Source organism: Scyliorhinus torazame, chromosome 8 (genome assembly GCF_047496885.1).
Source record: "Scyliorhinus torazame isolate Kashiwa2021f chromosome 8, sScyTor2.1, whole genome shotgun sequence".
Lineage (NCBI taxonomy): Eukaryota > Metazoa > Chordata > Chondrichthyes > Carcharhiniformes > Scyliorhinidae > Scyliorhinus > Scyliorhinus torazame.
Genome location: NC_092714.1, coordinates 236,486,193 through 236,507,711, shown reverse-complemented (window position 1 = coordinate 236,507,711; position 21,519 = coordinate 236,486,193). Strand labels below are relative to the sequence as shown.

Here is a 21,519-nt window from a genome sequence, read left to right as displayed (position 1 = left end):
CATCACTGCTACTGCTGCAAAAAAGAATCTAAATTAGTCAGCACATAACCCAAAATTGTAAGAGAAACCTACTCGGGAGCCACCAAGCAAACTACTTTACCAACTGGAAATCATGCAAAAAAACAAAACAAAAAAAAAACACTTCTGTGCCATAATTTAAAATGTGGTAGGTTGATGTGCACTTTATATTTTGCAGAGTTAAATTATTGCTATTGAATTATAAGGGTAATATTACCCTTTGCTCCAGGGGTAATATCAGGATTCTGCTCTTGGATGATTATTTCATAATGTCTTTTGCATGTAAAGTAAAGTATCTACATGGGCATAGGGTGATTAAAAGAACGGAGATTGGTTGAATTGTTCCAAAATGATTATTATTATTATAGCCTGCTGGAGTGGTCACGAAAGAGAAAATGCTGGAAAACCTCAACAGGTCTGGCAGCATCTGTAGGGAGAAAAAAGAGCTAATGTTTGAGACCGATGACTCTTTGCCAAAGCTTTGACAGATGCCGCCAGACCTGCTGAGATTTTCCAGCACTTTCTCTTTCGTTTCAGATTAGAGCATCCACAGTAATTTGTTTTTTAACGGAGTGGCCCAGGTACAAATGGGCTACTGGTTATTACGATACCAAACTTGACCCCAACAGTGGATGGAATAGTGAACAGGAATCCCGATGGTTTATTTTAATTTTGTAAGATTTTATGGACAGGATACTTTGCTCCAGGGGTAATTTCACAAAGAAATAGGAACATTGTACATTAAGATCAACTTTATTATTAACACAGTATTAGAATATCTTTAATATCAGACCAGAATGTAAACTTACAATTACCCCTTAAACAACTTACAATTACCCCTTAAACAATGCGCAATACAATAACCCTTAACTACTACCCATTCAAACAGCAAATAAAATCTCAGGTCTCAATCCACTGTTAAACCTTTGGCATTCAGGAACAGAGATGTTCTTTGAGAAGATTTTTTTTACACTGCTTCAAAGAAAAGCTCAGACTCCTGTTAGAACCATCTAGAAAAGGCTGTATTTCTTCAGAGGTTGTTTCAGCTCCCCCTTGTTCTCAGTTAAGCCTGCACTGCTTTAAGGACTATTAATCTCTTTTAACTAAACTGCACGGAGGGCAAACTGAGCGTCTCCTGATCACAGCTTCATTCAGCTCACAACCAAACTCTGTTTTTCCTGCAAAGTGCCTGATACCCCTACTGGGTGAAGCCAAGGTATCATTTTACCAAGCCAAAATCTAACGAACTCCACTGGGAATCTCTTCATTTCCAAACAAAATTCCATTAGCCCAAGTTTTTTACGATGCTTTAATTGCACCCCTGACTCCCAAAATATACATGTCTTTCAAACTAGGATCTCTTTTAAAACATGATTGCAGCAGTCTCACACACTACCCTTACTACACCAAATTCATACATCTGAAATTCCTACATTCATCACATGGTACCTACTGAACACATTTGCAGGCTGAATCAACACCGCAAAGTTGTGACAAATGTAAGAAGTTGTCATTTTTGCAGTAACATTACTAAAACCTAGGTCAAAGTGCTTACAGACAGTGTGTCTGCTGGAGCTATGATTAAAGTGAGATAATCAATGATTTTTGCAGGGGAAGCTTTTTACTAATAGATATTAAATGGCATTTTTACCTGTCTGTAGATAGAGAGCTAATGTAATGCTGTAACAGATTGAGCCAGGCTAAATGAATCAAGGCGCATCAAGGGACAAAAAAATGCTGTGTGATTTTGAGTGCAGCTGGTGTAACTAATAGGAGGGCCAGGTCTGTCTGGACAAAGAAGCCGTTTCCAGGGCTCCCAGCTGAGCAGAAGGTTTTCAGTTGGGTCCTTAAGAAAAGGTTTCTCTCTCCAAGGACTCGGCACCAAGACAAGTAAAACCTGTTTTTTTTTAAACTTTATACACAAGTGATATTTGAAATATACGGGTTGCTTAATTGGAATATTAACGCAGGTTCCAGGAAGCAAGTTTAATGTGTTGTAACTGTTAACTTCGCTAACTTTGCTAATGTGCTTAATTCGGTGTTCAAACTAAAGTTTGTGTTAATATAAAAACAGTCTACTAGTCAGTGCTATCACTCCTGTGGTGCATTTCCTCAGTTTTATAAAATGCAAACTGTTGGGCTCCAATCCGGGATCTTAATCAAAATTGGGGTTGTGGTCCATGTTTTGTTATGCTCTTGACGTAGCATAAGCTGCTTCCTTGATGTGCACTCTGACAAAAGAAGGTTCAGACTTGGAGATAGCTTCAATATGTTTATTAACAATTCTCCTACTTGGATTTGACACTACTGTTAATCCTGCTACAGCTACTCAGACGGACTAACCAGTCTGCTACAATCCATGTGGTGGGAGTGATGTGTTTCAATCAACCCTGTGTCTGTGCTCACTGCGAGTCTCCACTGGAAAGAGACTGAGCATATGTGATGTGTCCTTTTATATGGGTTGGTGTAATGCCCTCCTGTGGTAGTGTCACCCGTGTGTGTATCGTCATTGCCCATTGGCCATGTCCTATCTTACTGACCTATTGGTTGACTGTGTGTCATGTCTCTGGTGTTCCATCTAGTGTCTAGCTCGGTGTAGTGTATGTACATTAAACCTTTGTGTACACAGCGATGTATATCACCACATCCCTCCTTTTCTTGTGTTACATATTTTCTGTACAGTGTTAAAGAAAATTGAACAAACCAGGTAGATGAGTGATACTCTGTACAAATTATGATAAGTGATCATTAAACAATAAGTCCAAATCATATGCATGAGTCCAACACTCACTAATTATTATGGTCAAGTGGCTTTCTTGCTTGGTTGGTGAGTTGGTGGAGGCATTGCATTGTAAACACCAGTGTCCCTGTGCTGAAGGAACGAAGAAGTGGTCAAATCACTTTGTTGTCTGATTTGGACTCCTTTTTTTCTTTCGATGCTTGTGGTGATAATTCTTGATGGCATCGGTCCTGAAAGCCAGGTTGCCTGTTGGCAGTGCAGCAAACGTGAATTAGTAAGATGCATCGTCCTGCCATGGCATGTCATTGCACTGAGCTGAGCAGTAACAGTGTCCCGCATTTGCAGAGTTGTACCATGTCGTACCAGTCGTAGTTCCATTGGTGTTATTTTTGTCATGCTTGTTGTCGATGTTGTCGTCTTTGGTACGCCTCTTGCTACTGTCTTTGGTGTTGTTGTGGTGGTTGGTTTTGTTGCCGTGTTTGCTGCGCTCAAGGACCACACTCTGTGGATAATACGAGTCCTTCACACAGTTACTCGTGTTAGCATGTTTTTGTGGCGTCTGCAGTCTCCTTGAACGTGCCGTCACGGAGTTTGCGATGCTCCCCGTCTGGAGTCATGTCTGGCTTACTTGAATCAGCTTTGGCTTGTCGATGCTCCCCATCTGGAGTCTGGTCTGTTTCACCGGAGTCAGTTTTGGTTTGTCGATGCTCCCAGTCTGGGGCCCTTTCTGGTTCACCTGGATCAGCTTTGGTTTCTTGATGCTCCCTGTCCGGAGTCATTGCAGGTTCACTTGCATCTTCTGGGGTTTCTTGATTCTCCTCATCCGGAGTCAAAATATTCAGGAATGCATTTGCTTGTGGAGAGGCTCGAGCGAATGAGGTTTGAAGTAACGTGGTGTCACCAGAGTCACCAGTTGTCTCACTGTGATTGTCGAGTGCCTCTGTACACACTAGCCGAGGTCTGTCACGTTGCACATCTGGTATGGGAAGTGGGATGCCGTCGTCACTTGTCGCACATAGTGGGGAGAGCCTCACTCTGGTCGTTCACTTGAGCGTGGTAGACTGTCAGAGTCTTCTTCTTGTTCACTGGAGCGTGGTAGTCTGTCTGTTGTTCACTTGAGCATGGCAGACTTGCATTGTCTGCTGCTGGTTGCTCAGTGGAGGTTGCTAGACCCTCACGGTCTTGTTCATGCAAGGACTGCGCTTTGGAGTCTTGCATTGCTTCTATCGTGGAGTCTGTCCACGAGCTCGCTGTGGAGTCTTTCATCACTTTGTGTGGAGTCAGGGACCCTTCACGGTGCATGGACCACTCTCTCTGTGGCAGCAGGCCACTCTCTGTGGGCTTGTACCGCTCTCTGTCTCTTGGTGTCAGGCCGCAGCATAATCCTGCATTCACGAGTCGGGATGTCGTATATGCTGGGCTGAAGATCCTCAAATCCGAAGAACCCGCCGTCGGGGTCGTCAATGTGCAACACCTCTAGTTGCGGATCGGATTTGGTACTGGGGTAGCCTCCCAAGGTGAAAGCTGTGTGTGAGTCATTGTCTTCCAAGACCATATCATCACATTGTGTCGGAGCTGGCATTGGGCTCGCGATGTCCAAAGATGAGTTCAAGGTCTGAGTCATAGTCTTCAAGGACTGTATCAACTCTTTGGGCGGTGCTTACTGCTTGTTGCAGTGTTCTGCAGAGGTTACTTTCAGCTACTGGTCGAAGTTCAGGCATTGTGCTGTTGTTCCAGGTGAACGGATCTGGTTTTGAGGCCTTAATTTTCTCCCCCCCCCCCCCCCGCCCCCCCCTGTTTTGGGCCATTTCCCCTTTAAGTGGGCGTGGTCCGGGGCCTCTGACATCACGACGCTTGACGTAGGAAGCGATTGCGCATGCGCAGATCGCTGTTCCTTTACTTGGGGCCTTTCTCAATTGCGCATGCGTGGCTTCTCGTGCATGCGCAAATGGACCTTCCCGTTCTGTGTGCTCTCCGCACAACTGCACATGTGCAGCACCTTTTCCAAGATGGCTGCAATTCAAAACTGCTGTTCGTTGCTGCAAGCCTACCTCGCGGTGAGTTTTGGCGCCTCTTTTACCTTTTCTTCTTGTATGTTCCTCGCAGAATTCTTGGAATTTGTCCAGGACTGCCTGGAAGTCGCTCTTGTTTTGCCCCTTCGAGTATTTGAAGGTCTGGAAGATTTCAGCTGCTTCTGGACCCGCGATGGTAAGTACAAGCTTTATTTTCTCTGCATCCGCCATGCCATCTAGGTCGCATGCTACCAGGTAAGTCTCGAATCTCTGCCGGAACCAACGCCAGTTTTCACCGAGGTTGCCTTGGTACAGGAGCTGCTGTGGAATCGGAATCCCGAACATCATCTTGCCTGGCTTTTGTTGCTGGTTGTCACTGTTCGCTGAGTTGCAACTATATAGATTTAACAGTCCACTCCTTGAATCATGTTTTGTTATGCTCTTGACATAGCACAAGCTGCTTCCTTGATGTGCACTCTGACAAAGGAAGGTTCAGACTTGGAGATAGCTTCAACATGTTTATTGAACTATTAATAATTCTCCTACTTGGATTCGACACTACTGTTAATCTTGCTATAGCTACTCAGACTGACGAACCAGTCTGCTACAATCCACGTGGTGGGAGTGATGTGTTTCAATCAACCCTATGTCTGTACTCACTGAGAGTCTCCACTGGGAAGAGACTGAGCATGTGTGACGTGTCCTTTTATATAGGTTGGTGTAATGCTCTCCTGTGTGGGTATCGTGACTGCCCATTGGTTGTGTCCTATCTTACTGACCTATTGGTTGACTATCTGTGTGTCATGTCTCTGGTGTTCCCTCTAGTGTCTAACTAGGTGTAATGTATGTACATTAACCCTTTGTGTACTTAGTGATGTATATCACCACAGTCTACACCCATGACAAAGCGGAGTAGGGTGGTGGGGCACAGAAACAAGATAATGCAGGAACAGATGAGAGAAAATAGAAGGAGATCACTTGGAAACATTTTTCTCAAGCAAGACCACAAGCCTGTAGGACACATTACCCGATGTTGAAACTATTGCTAAAGAATTACAGATAAAAAGCAAGCATTGAAAATTTTATTCAAGGGCTTATTCTATACGTCCACGCCCATTCCTTTTCTCCAGAATGGCAACCAAGATACCAGGACATTGCCTAGTGCAGCATAATTTCCTACCATGTTCCTGCTAAAATGGTACGGTACGACTGTCTATAGCTGCAGAGACAAGTAGAAGCATAGGACAGGAGTATGTGTTACCATTGAAACAAGAGTGCCAAATAAAGCATTCAGGTGTAAGAGCTCTCAATTACAAAAAAGGCTGATCAAGAACACAAAGAAATGATTAATAGATAGCGAGGTAAATGTCATGTTCAATTACAATTATCAATTTCTCCTTTTAGGTGATTTGCCACCCTTGCTGCAAAGAAACATCCCAAAATGCTTTCCCAAAGGGCATCAAGAAAATGTATCCAAAGCCAGGAAGGGAAATCAGGAGGTGGAATGTACATATTGCAGTAGAGAAACGTTTCACTCAGGAGGGGTTATGGGGCAGAATGGAATTGGAGATAAAAAGTGGGGCAAAGCCACGGAGGGATGCTTGCGTTAATTCAAAAAATATGTGTACCAAAGGATAAAGTGCCAGTTTAGATCAAGGACAATAGGAGGAGTGATGGGCAAATGGAATTTAGTGTGGGACATGATATTTGTAGAGATTTAGACAAGTTAAAATTTAGAGAGCAGAAAAAAAAAAGACTAAAGAGTGCATTAAAATAGTTGAGCGTGGAAGACAGTGTGTCATGTCGTGGAGGCGGGAATAATAGTTTTGTTATTTATGGCGTTGACAAACTGCAGCCATTGCAGGAAATTCTCTGACTATGATTAGATAGATAAGAATAGAACCAGGCAGATGCAGTTGCAGCAGGTTGGATGATAGTGGAGATTCATCGCTTCTCAGCCTTTTGGCTAAGATGAGCGTGAGATCAGGTGTATGCGTGGATCTGGTAGATCTCTCTTGTGGGGACCATGAATTAGATTCAATTTGAATTGGCTTTTGGAGCAGGCAAGGAGCTGGATTAGGGGTTTGCCCCTGTCCACACTCTGGCTTTGAAACTCTGATATGATAAAGTAATTTAAAAAAAAGAGAGGAGGGGCATGATCAACCCTCTCAAAGACTGCAGCCGTCATGGTTACAAACAGACTGGTTCATCCAGAATGTGGAGGGCTGGGACAAGAGGAACAGAATGAATTAGAAGAGACTCGACCTAGGTTGATGGCTTTGATCTTCCTAATGCTGAGTTGGTGGAAATTTGAAAGATATCCAGGATTTGACATTGCACGAATTTCTGATTGTAGAGAGTTGTTCAGGAGATTGAGAGTAGAGGAGATTCAGTTATGGGTGTTATCAGCAGGTATGCAAAAGCTGCCTTTACACAATGTTACTGTTCTAAGGATAGAGTCTGGAGACCCTTATGCAGGCACACTGACTTAATGGATACATACAGGAATGGACAGCCCTGTCTAGAACACAGTAGTAGTTACTTTTTTTCTGAGGATCAGATCACTATTGTTGAGAAAAATTTCTTGCAGCAAATCTAACACCCCTTCACCCAAAAGATCGAACAAAAACGCAATAAATCCAGGTAAAAGTTCTTCTTCATAATATAATTTAGCAATTATACTGGTCACTTTCCTGAATCCCATCCAAATCATGTAAGGTGTTCAAATTCTGGCCTCATCAAAATGTGTCTAGCAGCATGAAGACAACCCCTGAATCCCATCCAAATCATGTAAGGTGTTCAAATTCTGGTCTCATCAAAATGTGTCTAGCAGCATGAAGACAACCCATGTTCCGACAAAGGATCCCAACCTAAATATTACCTTATCATTTTCTTTATAGTTACTGAAGGAATTGCTGTGCATTGTAAGTGTTTTCCATTTTTATTTGGTTTATAAATTAGCAAATCAGCTTAACATGACCTTTTGAGTAGTCGATTACCCTTAAAAATGTTTCAAGCAATTATGCTTTGATCAATAATCCTCCCTTTTCCAATTTATAGAAAAAATAGATCATATGATTTACTACAACTACCCAATAATCTAGATAACATATAGATCCCATAATATTTACTGGTCTCTGTGAAAGATTCTAAAATCAGCCTTCCAACACGTGCAATTTCTCAAGTCATATGTTGCAACATTCTACCAAACATTTTCAGCTTTATTTGCAAACATTCACCATTTTCAGCAAGAAAAATAGCAACACATATGGGTAACTTGTTGCCTGCACCAAGATCATTGTGTATTTCCTTCTGAAATTGTGAAACCGACTGCGTAGTTAGATGTTAGCTATCTCTTTTCGCAGAATTATTAGATGAAATTGTCAAACAAGCCAGTGTATTCATCAATTTCCCCTAAGTACTGGCCTTACCAACAAGTTAACCCAAGTATGAAAATAGCAGAGGGCAATTGACGCTGGAGTGCCTGTGAACTAGAGCAAGACTATTTCTGCCAAAATTTTGTACTCAGCTGAATCCACTGCTTGAGCAAGCTCAATCCCGATTTGGATTGTATTTAACTATACCTTTGGCTTTAGTGGAAAGCAACAGCACCAAAGCGTTACAGTTAAAGTGGTTTGTTAAAGTGGTCTTAAATAGGGATGTCATAAAACAAAACTCATGGATTGTTCTCATGGTTTGACCGACTGTATATTGCAGGAAGGTAGATGCACCAGTTATCAGAAAGTCCCTAAACTAGAAGTATTTGACAAAATAAAATCCATTGCTTCAAAACACACTTCACAAGAACATGGATACAAAAACAGGCCACCGAACAGCAATAACATTTTACCCATTCGTATCACTTGGTTAAGGATAAAAGAATCAACAGTATTCACTTGATAACACTGCTTTCAGGGCAAGAGGTTCGCACAAGGATATAGGAATAGATCAATGCCTCAGCTGCCGCAAAGATAAATGTAAAGACCTTATGGGATGAATCAAAACATTAGGACATTCTGACATTCCAAGAGGCTGCCGATCTACTACTGCTCATTTTGTTGAATTTCATCCACGTTTTTTCCCCCAATTCATCCTCATGACTGACATCAAATCTGTTTCCTGACTTTTTCCTTTTTTAAAAATAAATTTACAGTACCCAATTCATTTTTTCCAATTAAGGGGCGATTTTAGCATGGCCAATCCACCTATCCTGCACATCTTTGGGTTGAGGGGCGAAACCCACACAAACACAGGGAGTATGTGCAAACCCAACGCGGACAGTGGGGGAAGAGAGTGGTGAATTAGACGTCAAAATATCACAAGTAGACTGCAAAAAATTCAAGAAAGGCTGCACCCCTGTACAATAGGACTTTACATTACAGCACTTCCATGGTTCAAGGCTGAACAATTGCATGAATCTTATTGAGAGCCAGAAAATATGCCAGAGTTTGATTGGAGCAGCAAGCGTGGGAGAATCGGTGAGGAGATGCTCCTCTAATCATATCTCTCCCATGCTGCTGCTCCAATCAAAACCCTCCACCTTGCTGCTCCTCCAGAGACAGTTTCAATCCTTCAAACATAGGTAATAAATAATAATAATAGCTTATTGTCACAAGTAGGCATCAATGATGTTACTGTGAAAAGCCCCTAATCGCCTCATTCAGACATCTGTTCGTGGAACCTGCGCTGCTGCCGTTGTTCTGCATTACAAGCCAGCTATTTAGCCCACGGTGCTAAACCAGTCCCTGGTGGAGTGATTGGAGGAGCTGGGGCAGCAGCATGGGTTAGAGGAGGAGAACTGAAAACAATAAGATCTTCTCCCCGAGGTGAAGACTGAAAGAGAAAGAAAAGATAGGTATTGAGGGTGGGTGGGGTGGGAAGGGAGAAAAGGGGACTGTTCCTGGCATCCGGCAGGGTGGGATGCTCAGAGATAAGCTTATATTTTAAAAAATTATTTGCAAAAAAAAAGTCCTCCATCACATCTAACCCTCACTTTGAAAAACCCTGAACTAGATAATGCAGGCAGCAGATTATTGCCAGAGTTGGTGTGCGTAGAGTGGAGCTTGGAAAATCAGAAAGCACCAGTAAAAAGGTTGAGTTTTTAGAGGAAAGCCAGCATGGACCAAGGTAGATAATGCTGTGGCGGATACTTGGTCAGGGAGAAATGATGGATTGAATGGATGAGCCATTTGCTGCTTAGGTTAGGGTGAGGTAGGAAACAAGATGCATGTGCTAGGTGATTGATTTACATTTCTTGTGAATTAAATTTGCCCTTCCATTTGAAGTAACCCCCGCCCCCCCCAAAAAAAACCCAACTGAAATTAGAAACTTTCCATGTGGGATTCATGGCAGATGTCCACAGTCTCGTGCTCAGTTACAACACAAAATACATTGCAGGCAGCGTGGTTTCCGGCGAAGGAGGCGGCTCCCCATTGGTTGCCAGCACAATCTTCTGATCCCGCCGATGCCTACGGCATTTTGCGTCGCTCACCTGTCCTGCTGCAAAGTGGGGGTAATAGCAGTCTTTGGCAGGATCGGAAGACACTGCCGGCAGGAAGATGAAAATTCCAACCCTAAAAAAAACTGCACAGCACTGAACCTTGAAGATTCTTCCCATTTCCGTACACACACACACACAGGTACAGAGATAAAATCATGAGTATGAGATCTCCTCCGACGAGGACATCGGAAAGAGTTAGGTCATACAGTCCTTAGAATCTGCTCCTCTGTTCAATAAGGATGTGGCTGATCTGATTCTCGCTGTAACTCCACTCGCCTGCCTGCACCCCCCCCCCCCCCCCCCCACCCCTCAACTCCCTATAATTCACAAAAATTGTCTTACATCTCGGAAGCATATTCAATGACCCACCGTCCACTGTGCTTTTGGGTAGAGAATTTCAAAGATTCATGACCGCCAGAAGAAATTCCTCCTCATCTCCATCTTAAACATCTAACCCTCACTTTGAAAAAGCCTGACCTAGATAATGCAGGCAGCAGATTATTGCCAGAGTTGGTGTGTGTAGAGGGGAGCCCTTATTCCGAAACTATGATCCCCCTAGTTCCAGATTCCCTGCAAAGGGAAATATCCTTTCACCATCTAACCTGACAAACCCTTCATAATCTTGTGTTTCATACCTGGATGAGCACTTGGCACATCGTAGCATTCAAAGCTATGGGCCAAGTGCTGGCAAAAGGGATTCGGTAAGCAGGTCCGAGGGCTGCACAGTGGCGCAGTGGGTTAGCCCTGCTACCTCACGGCACTGAGGTCCCAGATTCGGTCCCGGCTCGGGGTCACTGTCCGTATGGAGTTTGCACATTTTCCCAGTGTTTGCGTGTCTCACCCCCACAGCCCAAAGATGGGAGGCTGGGTGGATTGGCCATGCTAAATTGCCCCTTAATTGCAAAAAATGAATTGGGTACTCATAGGTAGGCTAGTCAGGTGTTTTTCATGCGTTGGTGCAGACTCGATGGGCTGAAGGGCCTCTTCTGCACTGTATTATCCTGTGACTCTGATTCAGTGATTCTCATTCCGCTAAACTCCAATGAGTACAGGCTCAACTTGTTCAATCTTTCCTCACAAGAAAATCCCTTCATCCCAGGAATCAGCCTTGTGAACCTACTCTGAACTGTCTCCAAGTTTCCTCCTAAAACAAGGAGATGAGGACAGGATTTTGCAGTCCTGATGCTGAGCAAACCCATGGGCAGTAACCAAGAATGGTGGTGGGGGCACCATTTCCCAGCTGATTACCATTGCCTGCCATTTGACCAGTGCAGGAAATGTGCTGGCTTGCGAATCGACATACGCGCAATGTGACTCTGGGTTCAGTTTTTCAAACGCCTGCCTCAATTTTGAATTTCCACGAGGTTGAATCCTTCAGCAAGGTTGGTGGATTCCTCAAGTCTCCAATGGTTAGTCATCTATTCAGTCAACCTCCATGGGCTCAAGTCTACTCAGCTCTGGGGATTTATTCATACAACTGTGTAGTAGAATCAAAGGAATATCACAAAAACCTGTCCAAGTTCCAGTTACACAGTTAGTAAGGGGACTGAGAGCTTTGTTTGATTGAAAGTTTTATGACCATTTAATAGGATTATGCTTCTTAGAAGTCAGGGTTTGAATGGCTGTTTATTTTGACAGTTCTATGAGCTTCACACCTGGAATACTTTGAACAATTTTGGTCCCCTTACCCAAGGAAGGATATACTGACATTGGAAGCAGTTCAGAGAACTTCAGTAGGTTGTTTCCGAAGTATGAAGGGATTTTCTGATGAGAAGAGGTGGAGTGGGGTGGGCCTGTTCTCAGTAGAGTTTAGTAGAATCAGAGGTGACCTTATTGAGATATATAGGATTCTCAAGGGGGATTGACAGGATAGATGCTGAGAGGTAATTTCCCTTGTCTAGGACCGGAGGGCATAATCTCAGAGTAAGCTGGCACCCATTTAAAATGGAGGAGAAAGAGGAATGTCTTCTTTCTGTGCAATTCTCCACCACAAGGGGCTGTAGGAGCTGGGTTAAGTATGTTCAAGGCAGAGAAGACAGATTTTCAGTCAGAAAGGATGTCAAGGGTTATGGGCACCAGGTGGGAAAGGAGTTGAGGATTATCATATCAGATCAGTCATGATCACATTGAATGAATGGCAGAGCAGATTCAATGGGCTGAATGGCCTACTTCTGCTCCTAAATCATAGGCTATGGAGATTATTTTCTTCCTCTACGTTCTACAATGCCTGTAAACCTCTCTCTCTCGAAATAATTAGGAAGACATTTTTGTAACAGATATCTTGCCGATAGATGTTTGCCCGGTTATATCAAAGACGTCAGCTTTGGTTAGATAAAATTTCTGAATGATTAAGGAACATAGATCTTCATTTCAATCTTGCACTTTAAATTACGCAAGCAGTGCACTTTTGACAACTGTGCAAACAAAGGGAAGTTCAGGAGATTAATCTGGGAACCTTGAAGGTTTGGGGTAGTATATACAAATTTGGCTACAATTTGTGCTGTGAGCTAATTCACTACCACACAGGCACACGCCAATAAATTTACCATGGACCATCTGTTCTTCTGTATTTAAGCAACAGCTGTATTTTATCTATGTATTTAAGAAGGCTGTTTTCACTTCCTTCAGGGCGAGCTCCTCACCCACATATTTCAGCCCCTTTCACTTTCTGCATTCTCGGATCTGGCCTTAAATGTTGCAGTGGTAATAGAAAATGTTTGGCAGGGTACCGCATACTTACCTTTCCTTTTGTGTGATGCAATGCAGAACAAATTAGTGGCAGAAATAAGTTATTTAAATACACGTGTAAATTGCTAAATTAGTTTTTTCTGCAGATTACACCACATGCAACATTTTTGCTGTGTGGTAGGGGTTGAGATGTCTTGTATGCAGCTCAAATTCATAGTATTTTTAAACCAGAACTATTTATTTGCACAAGTATGTATACAATTGGACCTCCAAACGAGGGTTCTGCTCTCTACTCAGTCATGATATTATTATATCCAGTATCATCATGTATGCTTCTGATGTTAATCATTTGCTCTGTATCTCCCTCCAAGTCTTTATCACCATCATAGTTATACCCACCTACATCTCCACTCTCCCCAAAAGTTTGCAACTTGACTAAATTCCAATCTTGTTTTGATCTACTTTGGACGTCAAGGAGAGTCACTACTCTGCCTTCAGTGTGTGATTACGTTTTCTCGTCCTGGACTACCCCACAAGGGAAAACAACTTCTCAGCATCTGCCCGGTCAAGCGCCACTCCAAGAATCCGATATGTCTCAATAAGGTAGCCTCTCATTCTGGGCGACTTTTAAGAGCTTGTAGTTTCCTCTTCTTCAGTAGTAAGTCCCTATTTCTATTGCCTTTCTTTTTGGGGATATTTTTTTTAAAAATTAGAGTATCCAATTATTTTTTTTCCATTTAAGTGCCAATTTAGCATGCCAATCCACCTACACTGCACATCTTTTGGGTTGTGGGGGTGAGACACACAAACACAGGGAGAATGTGCAAACACCACATGGACAGTGATCCAGGGCCTGGATTGAACCTGGGACCTCGGTGCCGTGAGGCAGCAGTGCTAACCACTGCACCACCATGCTGCCCATCTCTTTAGGGATATTAAGGCTCTGAGGCTTCTCATTAAGATACTCTAGCTTGTCTCAACTCCATAACTGAGATCGTTCAAGGTTTTTTTTTGTTGCATGCTCTCTTCCTTGACTTCAGCACACATGCTTTGTGCCTGGAAGTAAAATTGCAAGCCTGGTTGTTCTGCTGTTCTCCCTCATGCTGTTTTACCCACTTGTGGCCATTCATGGAGATGTTGGGTTTAAGTCAAAGATGGATGTTAGTGGTGAGGATCAATAAATCAGAAGAACTAGATTCAAGTCTTGCTTTTCTTTAGTAACTGCTTAACGACTCACATCCTTCTCTTGACCTCTCCAGTGTTTGGAGGATAGCAAGGTGAACTAGTTACATATCCAAAAGTATATTCAATTGATTTATTTCAATCCACTGTGAATAATAATCCAGAACAATAAGGAAGGCTTTCCTCTTAAATCAAAGAGGTCCATTCCTAGGCACTCTCGCAGCCTTGCTGGAAAAGATAATGGTGGTTCTTTTGTTCCTGGCTCATTATTGGAAGTAATACAGTTTGAAATCAATTACTTTGCAGAACGAGTAATACCTGGCCACCAGACTGATGCTGCACCCTCGCATGACACCAATTCCTAAATGTCTTTAATCAAGTTGAAGGTGATCAAACTGAAGGGCTCAGTGTGATTAATCTCTTACTGACCTGGAAGTCGTCAATGACTGAATTGTACTGTTCAAAATAGTGGCGGTGTCAGTTTCCTGCGGCAGCTCACCACCACCTACTCCAGGGCAATTAAGTATGGGCAGTAAATGCTGACCAAGCCCCAGTGTAGTGGGGTGTGCCCGGCCACAGTTTGCCTCTTAATTCACACGTACCACATACTTTTCCTGAATTTTGGATTGTTTTAACTCTTTGCACTTGTATAGTAAAATATTCTTAGTTTATTCAAAAACAGTGGAATTTATTCACTTGGTAAGCCTCTTGAATCTTAAATTTTGTTTACTTTAAACAAAATGTTATTGTTCCCAAACTGGATCCCCACAACCCAGGGTCTAGCCAATAATCATAAAATGGCTTGAGGGGAACTTGCAGGTGGTGGTGTTCCAATGCATTTGCGGTCTTTGTCCTTCTTGGTGGTAGACATCACAGGTTTGGGGGGTGCTGTCAAAGGAGCCTTGGTGATTTACTGCTGTGCAACTAGTCGATGGTACACAATGCCAGCATCAGCGGTGGTGGGAGTGGATGTTGAAGGTGGTGGATGGGATACCAAAACAGGTTACTTGGTCCTGGATGGTGTTAAGCATCTTGGAGATGCACTCATCCAAGGTTAGTGGAGAGTACTGCATCACACTCCTGACCTGTGTCTTGTAACCCCTGCTCCGGTATTCAATGTGAACTTTGTGAGATGCGTGGCACTCCAAAGATTTTTTTCAGTGTCACTCATCTCCCCATGGAAAGTTAATTTCTGTTTTTGTGGTCTTCCACTTCTTACACAAGCTCTGCTTTAAAAGTTTTCACCAGTGGCTGGCATTTGAGTGACAATTTGTCATTATTTGTGGTTCATTTTTCCCAGTTGTGGCACTCTGCACCCTGTGCGGGACATTCTTCTCATTTGTGCGGCTTGAGCCCACCATACTGGAGACATTTTAAAATGGCAGTTGGCGCAATTTTCACTTTATGGCCTACAAATAGAACGGTCTCACTTGATCTTCTCCATGGTACCTCTCCTTCCCCACAACCCAACACCTAGTCTGTTTCCCAAGTTCAATTTATCTCAGAATAGCACTGCTTTCACCAGTGTTAAAACCGCCATTGCATGCAAGATATCTGATAGTCTAACGTCCCTACAAAGATCCTCTCGTCCCTACAATGATCCTCTCGTGAGTCAGCATGTCTTTTAAAATTCCAAAAATACATTTCCCTGTCAGCTAATAGAGATGGTTGATAAACAAAACCTGGACTTGGGTTTTCTTCTGTTCAATTTAACCCACTCACTTATCAAGTCCTGATAGACATTGAAAGCTTGCATGACTGCATAAGAAGCTGAAGTCTCATCAACCCCTTGCCTGTCTATAACGTTACGAGTGACAGTTTCTACAGCATAAATCAGGTACTGACTTAGTCCACCTGGTAGTTTTTTTGGAATCCTAAAGCAGTTCCTCCATTTTCTCCACTTCCTCAGTACACGTGACAACAAAATCAATCAATCAAATTGTCCCACTCCTGGGTCTGCTGTGGGCCTCCTGTACTCCGAAATGGTTCTGGCAGTGGTAGGGTGGATATCATGCTTTTGCTGAACTTTGGGAATGTCCTTGCATTTGATCCTGCTTCTCAGTTTGTGTCTGGTGTCCACTGCCGTCTGGTCTCTGAGCTGATGTCACAGCTTACCTCTCCTGCTCCAGTGATGTTCTGACATCTTGGGGAGTTTTAGAATTTTTTTATTTTGTCCTTCCTTCAAGGCGATTTACTTTTTAAAAAAAAAAACACCTTCTAGCTTCTTTTAGTCTTGCCTAGGTCTTTCACTCGCTGCCACTATGTTTTGTTGCATGGGAGGGGTTCACAGAGGTGGAGACTGTCTAGTCTCCCAAAGGTATGCTGCTGACGTCCGTAGTCCTTTGAACCAGATTTGTTTATTTATAGCAATATGTCGACATTCGGACCGGCACAAAAAGGCAATTGCTTCTTGCTCCCTTCAAGATTGCTGTTATTTTCCAGTCATGTAATCTGACATCATTATTACACCAGCATCTCATCTGCTTCTGATTTTAACCTTGAACCAATACCTCTTGCAACTCAAAATAATTTACTATGGAAGCTGGAGATGTACGACTCAGTAACAATGCTTTTCCATGAACTTTTAGGTTTTCAAAACATCCAAGTCTGGTGCATTCTCCATTGGCTCTCCCCAGCCAACCAGCAACGCCCCCATTTGGCCCTATTCAGCTTCAGGCAATTGGTGTTGTCACGGCGGAATACCTGCTGGAGACAGGAAACATGCTCCTCACTGGTTGTGGACCATATGATGACGTCGTCCACATACACACGAACCCCTTCGATGCCCTCCATCATCTGCTCCATGATGCGATTAAATATCTCCGATGCGGAGACAATGCCGAAAGGCATACGGTTTTAGCAGTACCTGCCAAATGGTGTGTTGAAGGTGCAGAGCCTTCTGCTGGACTCAGCCAGCTGGATTTGCCAGAATCCATGTGATGCATCTAACTTCGTGAAAAACCGTGCATGTGCCATCTCACTTCGGGAGGGGTTAGTGTTCACACATTATATTCTGGTTGAGATCCTTGGGATCAATGCAGATGCGCAGGTCTCCAGAGGGTTTTTTAAACCACCACCATCGAGCTGACCCAGTCAGTCGGTTCGGTTACCCTGGAAATCATAGCATTTACAGTGCAGAAGGAGGCCATTCGGCCCATCGAGTCTGCACCGGCTCTTGGAAAGAGCACCCTACCCAAGGTCAACACCGCCACCCTATCCCCACACAATACTAATGGCAATTTCGGACACGAAGGGCAATTTAGCGTGACCAATCCACCTAACCTGCACATCTTTGGACTGTGGGAGGAAACCGGAGCACCCGGAGGAAACCCACGCACACACGGGGAGGATGTGCAAACTCCGCACAGACAAGAGACCCAAGCCGGAATCGAACCTGGGACCCTTGGAGCTGTGAAGCAATTGTGCTATCCGCAATGCTACCATGCTGCCCGAAATGATCCCCTGCTGCTGCAGCTCCTTGAGCTGTTCCTTCAGGCGCTCAGTCAGCGGAGCCGGGACCCGGCGTGGTGCATGGTCCACTGGCTTGGCATCAGGTCACAGTAGGATCTTGTACCGATAGGGCAAAATGCCCATCCTGTCAAACACATCTGGATACAGAGCGAGGAATGTTGTCAATGCCAGCTTAAAGATCCATGTTGGAAGATGTCGTTGAATAAACACACTGCACCAGGTTTAGCTTTTTGCAGGCATGTGCGCCCAGTAGGGATGCCCCATCCGGCTTGACAATTTCAAACCATGGGTTCTCCGGTTGGAGACGAGTAGATGGCAGGACCCCAGTGCCGTGATGTCATTACCGTTATAGTCCAGGAGCTGGCAGGCTGCTGGAAGGACCTTGGGGGGCTTCTTGATGCATTTGAAGTCTGCCTGTGAGAGGAGGTTGGCAGAAGCACCTGTGTCCAGCTTGAACTGGATGGAGCAGCGGTTGACCTGCATCACCGCACGCCATTCGTCCTCCGAATCCACAGCGAGGAAGGACTGAACGCGAGATGAGTTAGGTGTGGCATGTTCAGGTGTGCTAATGATGCCCACTCGGTAGGCGGACTCCAGGCACTCGTCCTCGGAATCCGTTGTACTGCCAGGATCAGAATCCTGTAATCGCCGTTGCACATTCTGGACGCGCAGTCAGTCATCGGAATTGGGAGCGCTGGCCTCTGACTGATGGTGCAGACTTGCACAAGGCTGCATAGTTTCTTGGCTTCCCGCAGTTTAAACATCACTTGCCTCTTGCAGGGCAGTGTCCCTTTAAGTGGGTCCTTTAAGTGGGTGTTGCCAGTCCGGGCACGTCATGACGTCGGCGTCATGACGCGGTGTACATCGTCGCACATGCGCAGTGCGGTTGGCAGACGTCAGCATCTGCGTAGTGTGGGTGTCGGCCACTTCGTTATCCCGTTCCCATCGCGCAATGTGTGGGGCTCCGGGAAAAGCGTACGAGGTGGCCGCTGTCTTCACTGCTGAGGCGCTGCATCCGGGAGATGGCCTGCACACTCACTGCCTCGCGGGAGGAGAGTTTCTCATTTTCAGCCGATTTGTATTGGGAATGCCGATTTTTTGCGTGCTCATGCACTGTACATGTTTCAATCGCGACTGGAAGGGTCATATGCTTGATTTTTAAGAGCTGCTCTCTGAGGATCAGAGTGAACACCAAACACGATTTGGTCTCTGATCTTGGAGTCAGCAATATCACCAAAGTTGCAGGACAGCGCTAGCAGGCGGAGGCGAGTTATGAAGGCATTGAAAGATTCATCTTTACCTTGAAAACATTGTTTGAATATGTAGCGCTCGAAGATTTCATTGGTGTCCATTTCACAGTGACTATCAAACTTGTCCAGGGTGGTCTGAAACTTTGTCTTGCCCTGGCCTTCGGTGAAGTTAAACGAGTTGAAGAGTTCGGTGGCTTGATCACCCGCTGTTGAGAAGAGAAGCGCGATCTTTCTTGCATCAGACGCACCCTCGAGGTCTGAGGCTTCGATGCACTGAGATTGCCGGAGGTCCTGAGCTGGTGAGGAGCCTGAATCTTCTCCATGGTGCTGGGATACATTTGCTGGTCATCACGGAATGGACTGAGGTAAGCCACGTAAATTGGTAGTCTCCTATTGTCATGTTGTGTTAGGTACACTGGTCTAACACTGGCTGCAGCTTAGATCAGAACGATACTCCAGACCTTGAAGTTAGTTCAATCAGGTTTATTGAACTAATAGCACAGTTCTCTGTGAGTTCGACTCTTTGCTAACTTAAGTGGTTACTCTGTGTGACTGAACCAGACTAGCTCTTAGCCACGTGGTGGAGGTGTGAGATTGTAACAACACCCTTGACTGACTCTCTAGATATTCATCAGTGGAAAGAGGCGGAGTGCGAGTGCCTCCTGTCTTTTATAGTCAGATCCCACCCGAGTGTCCAGCCTGTTTATTGGATTGGATTTGTTTATTGTCACGTGTACCGAGGTACAGTGAAAAAGTATTTTTCTGCGAGCAGCTCAACAGATCATTAAGTACATGAGAAGAAAAGGGAATAAAAGAAAATACATAATAGGGCAACACAACATATACAATGTAACTACATAAGCACTGGCATCGGATGAAGCATACAGGGTGTAGTGTTAATGAAATCAGTCCATAAGAGGGTCATTTAGGAGTCTGGTGACAGTGGGGAAGAAGCTGTTTGAGTCTGTTCGGACGTATTTTCAGTCTTCTGTATCTCCTGCCCAATGGAAGAAGTTGGAAGAGTGAGTAAGCTAGGTAGGAGGGATCTTTGATTATACTGCCCATTTTCCCCAGGCAGCGGGAGGTGGAGATGGAGTCAATGGATGGGAGGCAGGTTTGTGTGATGGACTGGGCGGTGTTCACGACTCTGAAGTTTCTTGCGGCCCTGGGCCGAGCAGTTGCCATACCAGGCTGTGATGCAGCCTGATAAGATGCTTTCTATGGTGCATCTGTAAAAGTTGGTAAGAGTCAATGTGGACATGCCGAATTTCCTTAGTTTCCTGAGGAAGTATAGGCGCTGTTGTGCTTTCTTGGTGGTATCGTCAACGTGGGTGGACCAGGACAGATTTTGGGAGATGTGCACCCCTAGGAAGTTGAAACTGCTAACCATCTCCACCTCGGCCCCGTTGATGCTGACAGGGGTATGTACAGTACTTTGCTTCCTGAAGACAATTACCAGCTCTTTAGTTTTGCTGGCATTGAGGGAGAGATTGTTGTCGCTACACCACTCCACTAGGTTCTCTATCTCCCTCCTGTATTCGGACTCATCGTTATTCGAGATCCAGCCCACTATGGTCGTATCATCAGCAAACTTGTAGATGGAGTTGGAACCAAGTTTTGCCACGCAGTGTCCATTAGCTGCTTGTCTGTAGATCATTGTGTGTGTGTCTGTATATCATGACACCCATCTCATGTAGTCAGAATGCTCTTCAAACATTGTATTTAAATGCAATGCTTAGAATCTTCAATCTGATTCAATTCTTCTTGATGGTGCTCTTGACAAGACATTTGCTGAGATCAGTGTTTTTTTTCTAGTGAGAGAAATCATCTGCTTAGAATCTTCAATCTGATTCAATTCTTCCTGATGGTGCTCTTGACAAGACATTTGCTGAGATCAGAGGTTTTTTTTCTAGTGAGAGAAATCATCTGCTTAGAATCTTCAATCTGATTCAATTCTTCCTGATGGGGCTCTTGACAAGGCATTTGCTGAGATCAGAGTTTTTTTTGTAGTGTGAGAGAAATCATCTGTAAGAGACTTACAGACAAAACCTTTTCATTTTAAAGGTATGTCTAATCAATATTTATATGGCACAGTTGAGATATAAATGGCTATATTCAGTCAGTTTCAGAAAATAAGTTATTTCTGATCTTTACTCAATTACTTTAATAAGAAAGGCTATTATAACCAGTCAGTATCAAAATGGTCCGGTAGTTACATAGAACATAGACATAGAAAATACAGCACAGAACAGGCCCTTCGGCCCACAGTGTTGTGCCGAACCTTTGTCCTAGATTAATCATAGATTATCATTGAATTTACAGTGCAGAAGGAGGCCATTCGGCCCTTTGAGTCTGCACCGGCTCTTGGAAAGAGCACCCTACCCAAACTCAACACATCCACCCAACACCAAGGGCAATTTGGACATTAAGGGCAATTTATCATTGGCCAATTCACCTAACCCGCACATCTTTGGACTGTGGGAGGAAACCGGAGCACCCGGAGGAAACCCACGCAGACACGGGAGGACGTGCAGACTCCGCACAGACAGTGACCCAAGCCGGAATCGAACCTGGGACCCTGGAGCTGTGAAGCAATTGTGCTATCCACAATGCTACCGTGCTGCCCTTAAGAACAAATAAATCTACACTATATAATTT

General features: G+C 44.2%; 1 protein-coding gene across 1 annotated transcript in view; it reads right to left on the bottom strand.

Annotated features, from left to right (window-relative positions):
- LOC140428469 (tyrosine-protein kinase HCK-like) overlaps positions 1-21,519 on the bottom strand; it is a 127,278-nt gene that overhangs the window by 82,908 nt on the left and 22,851 nt on the right. The window lies entirely within an intron of this gene.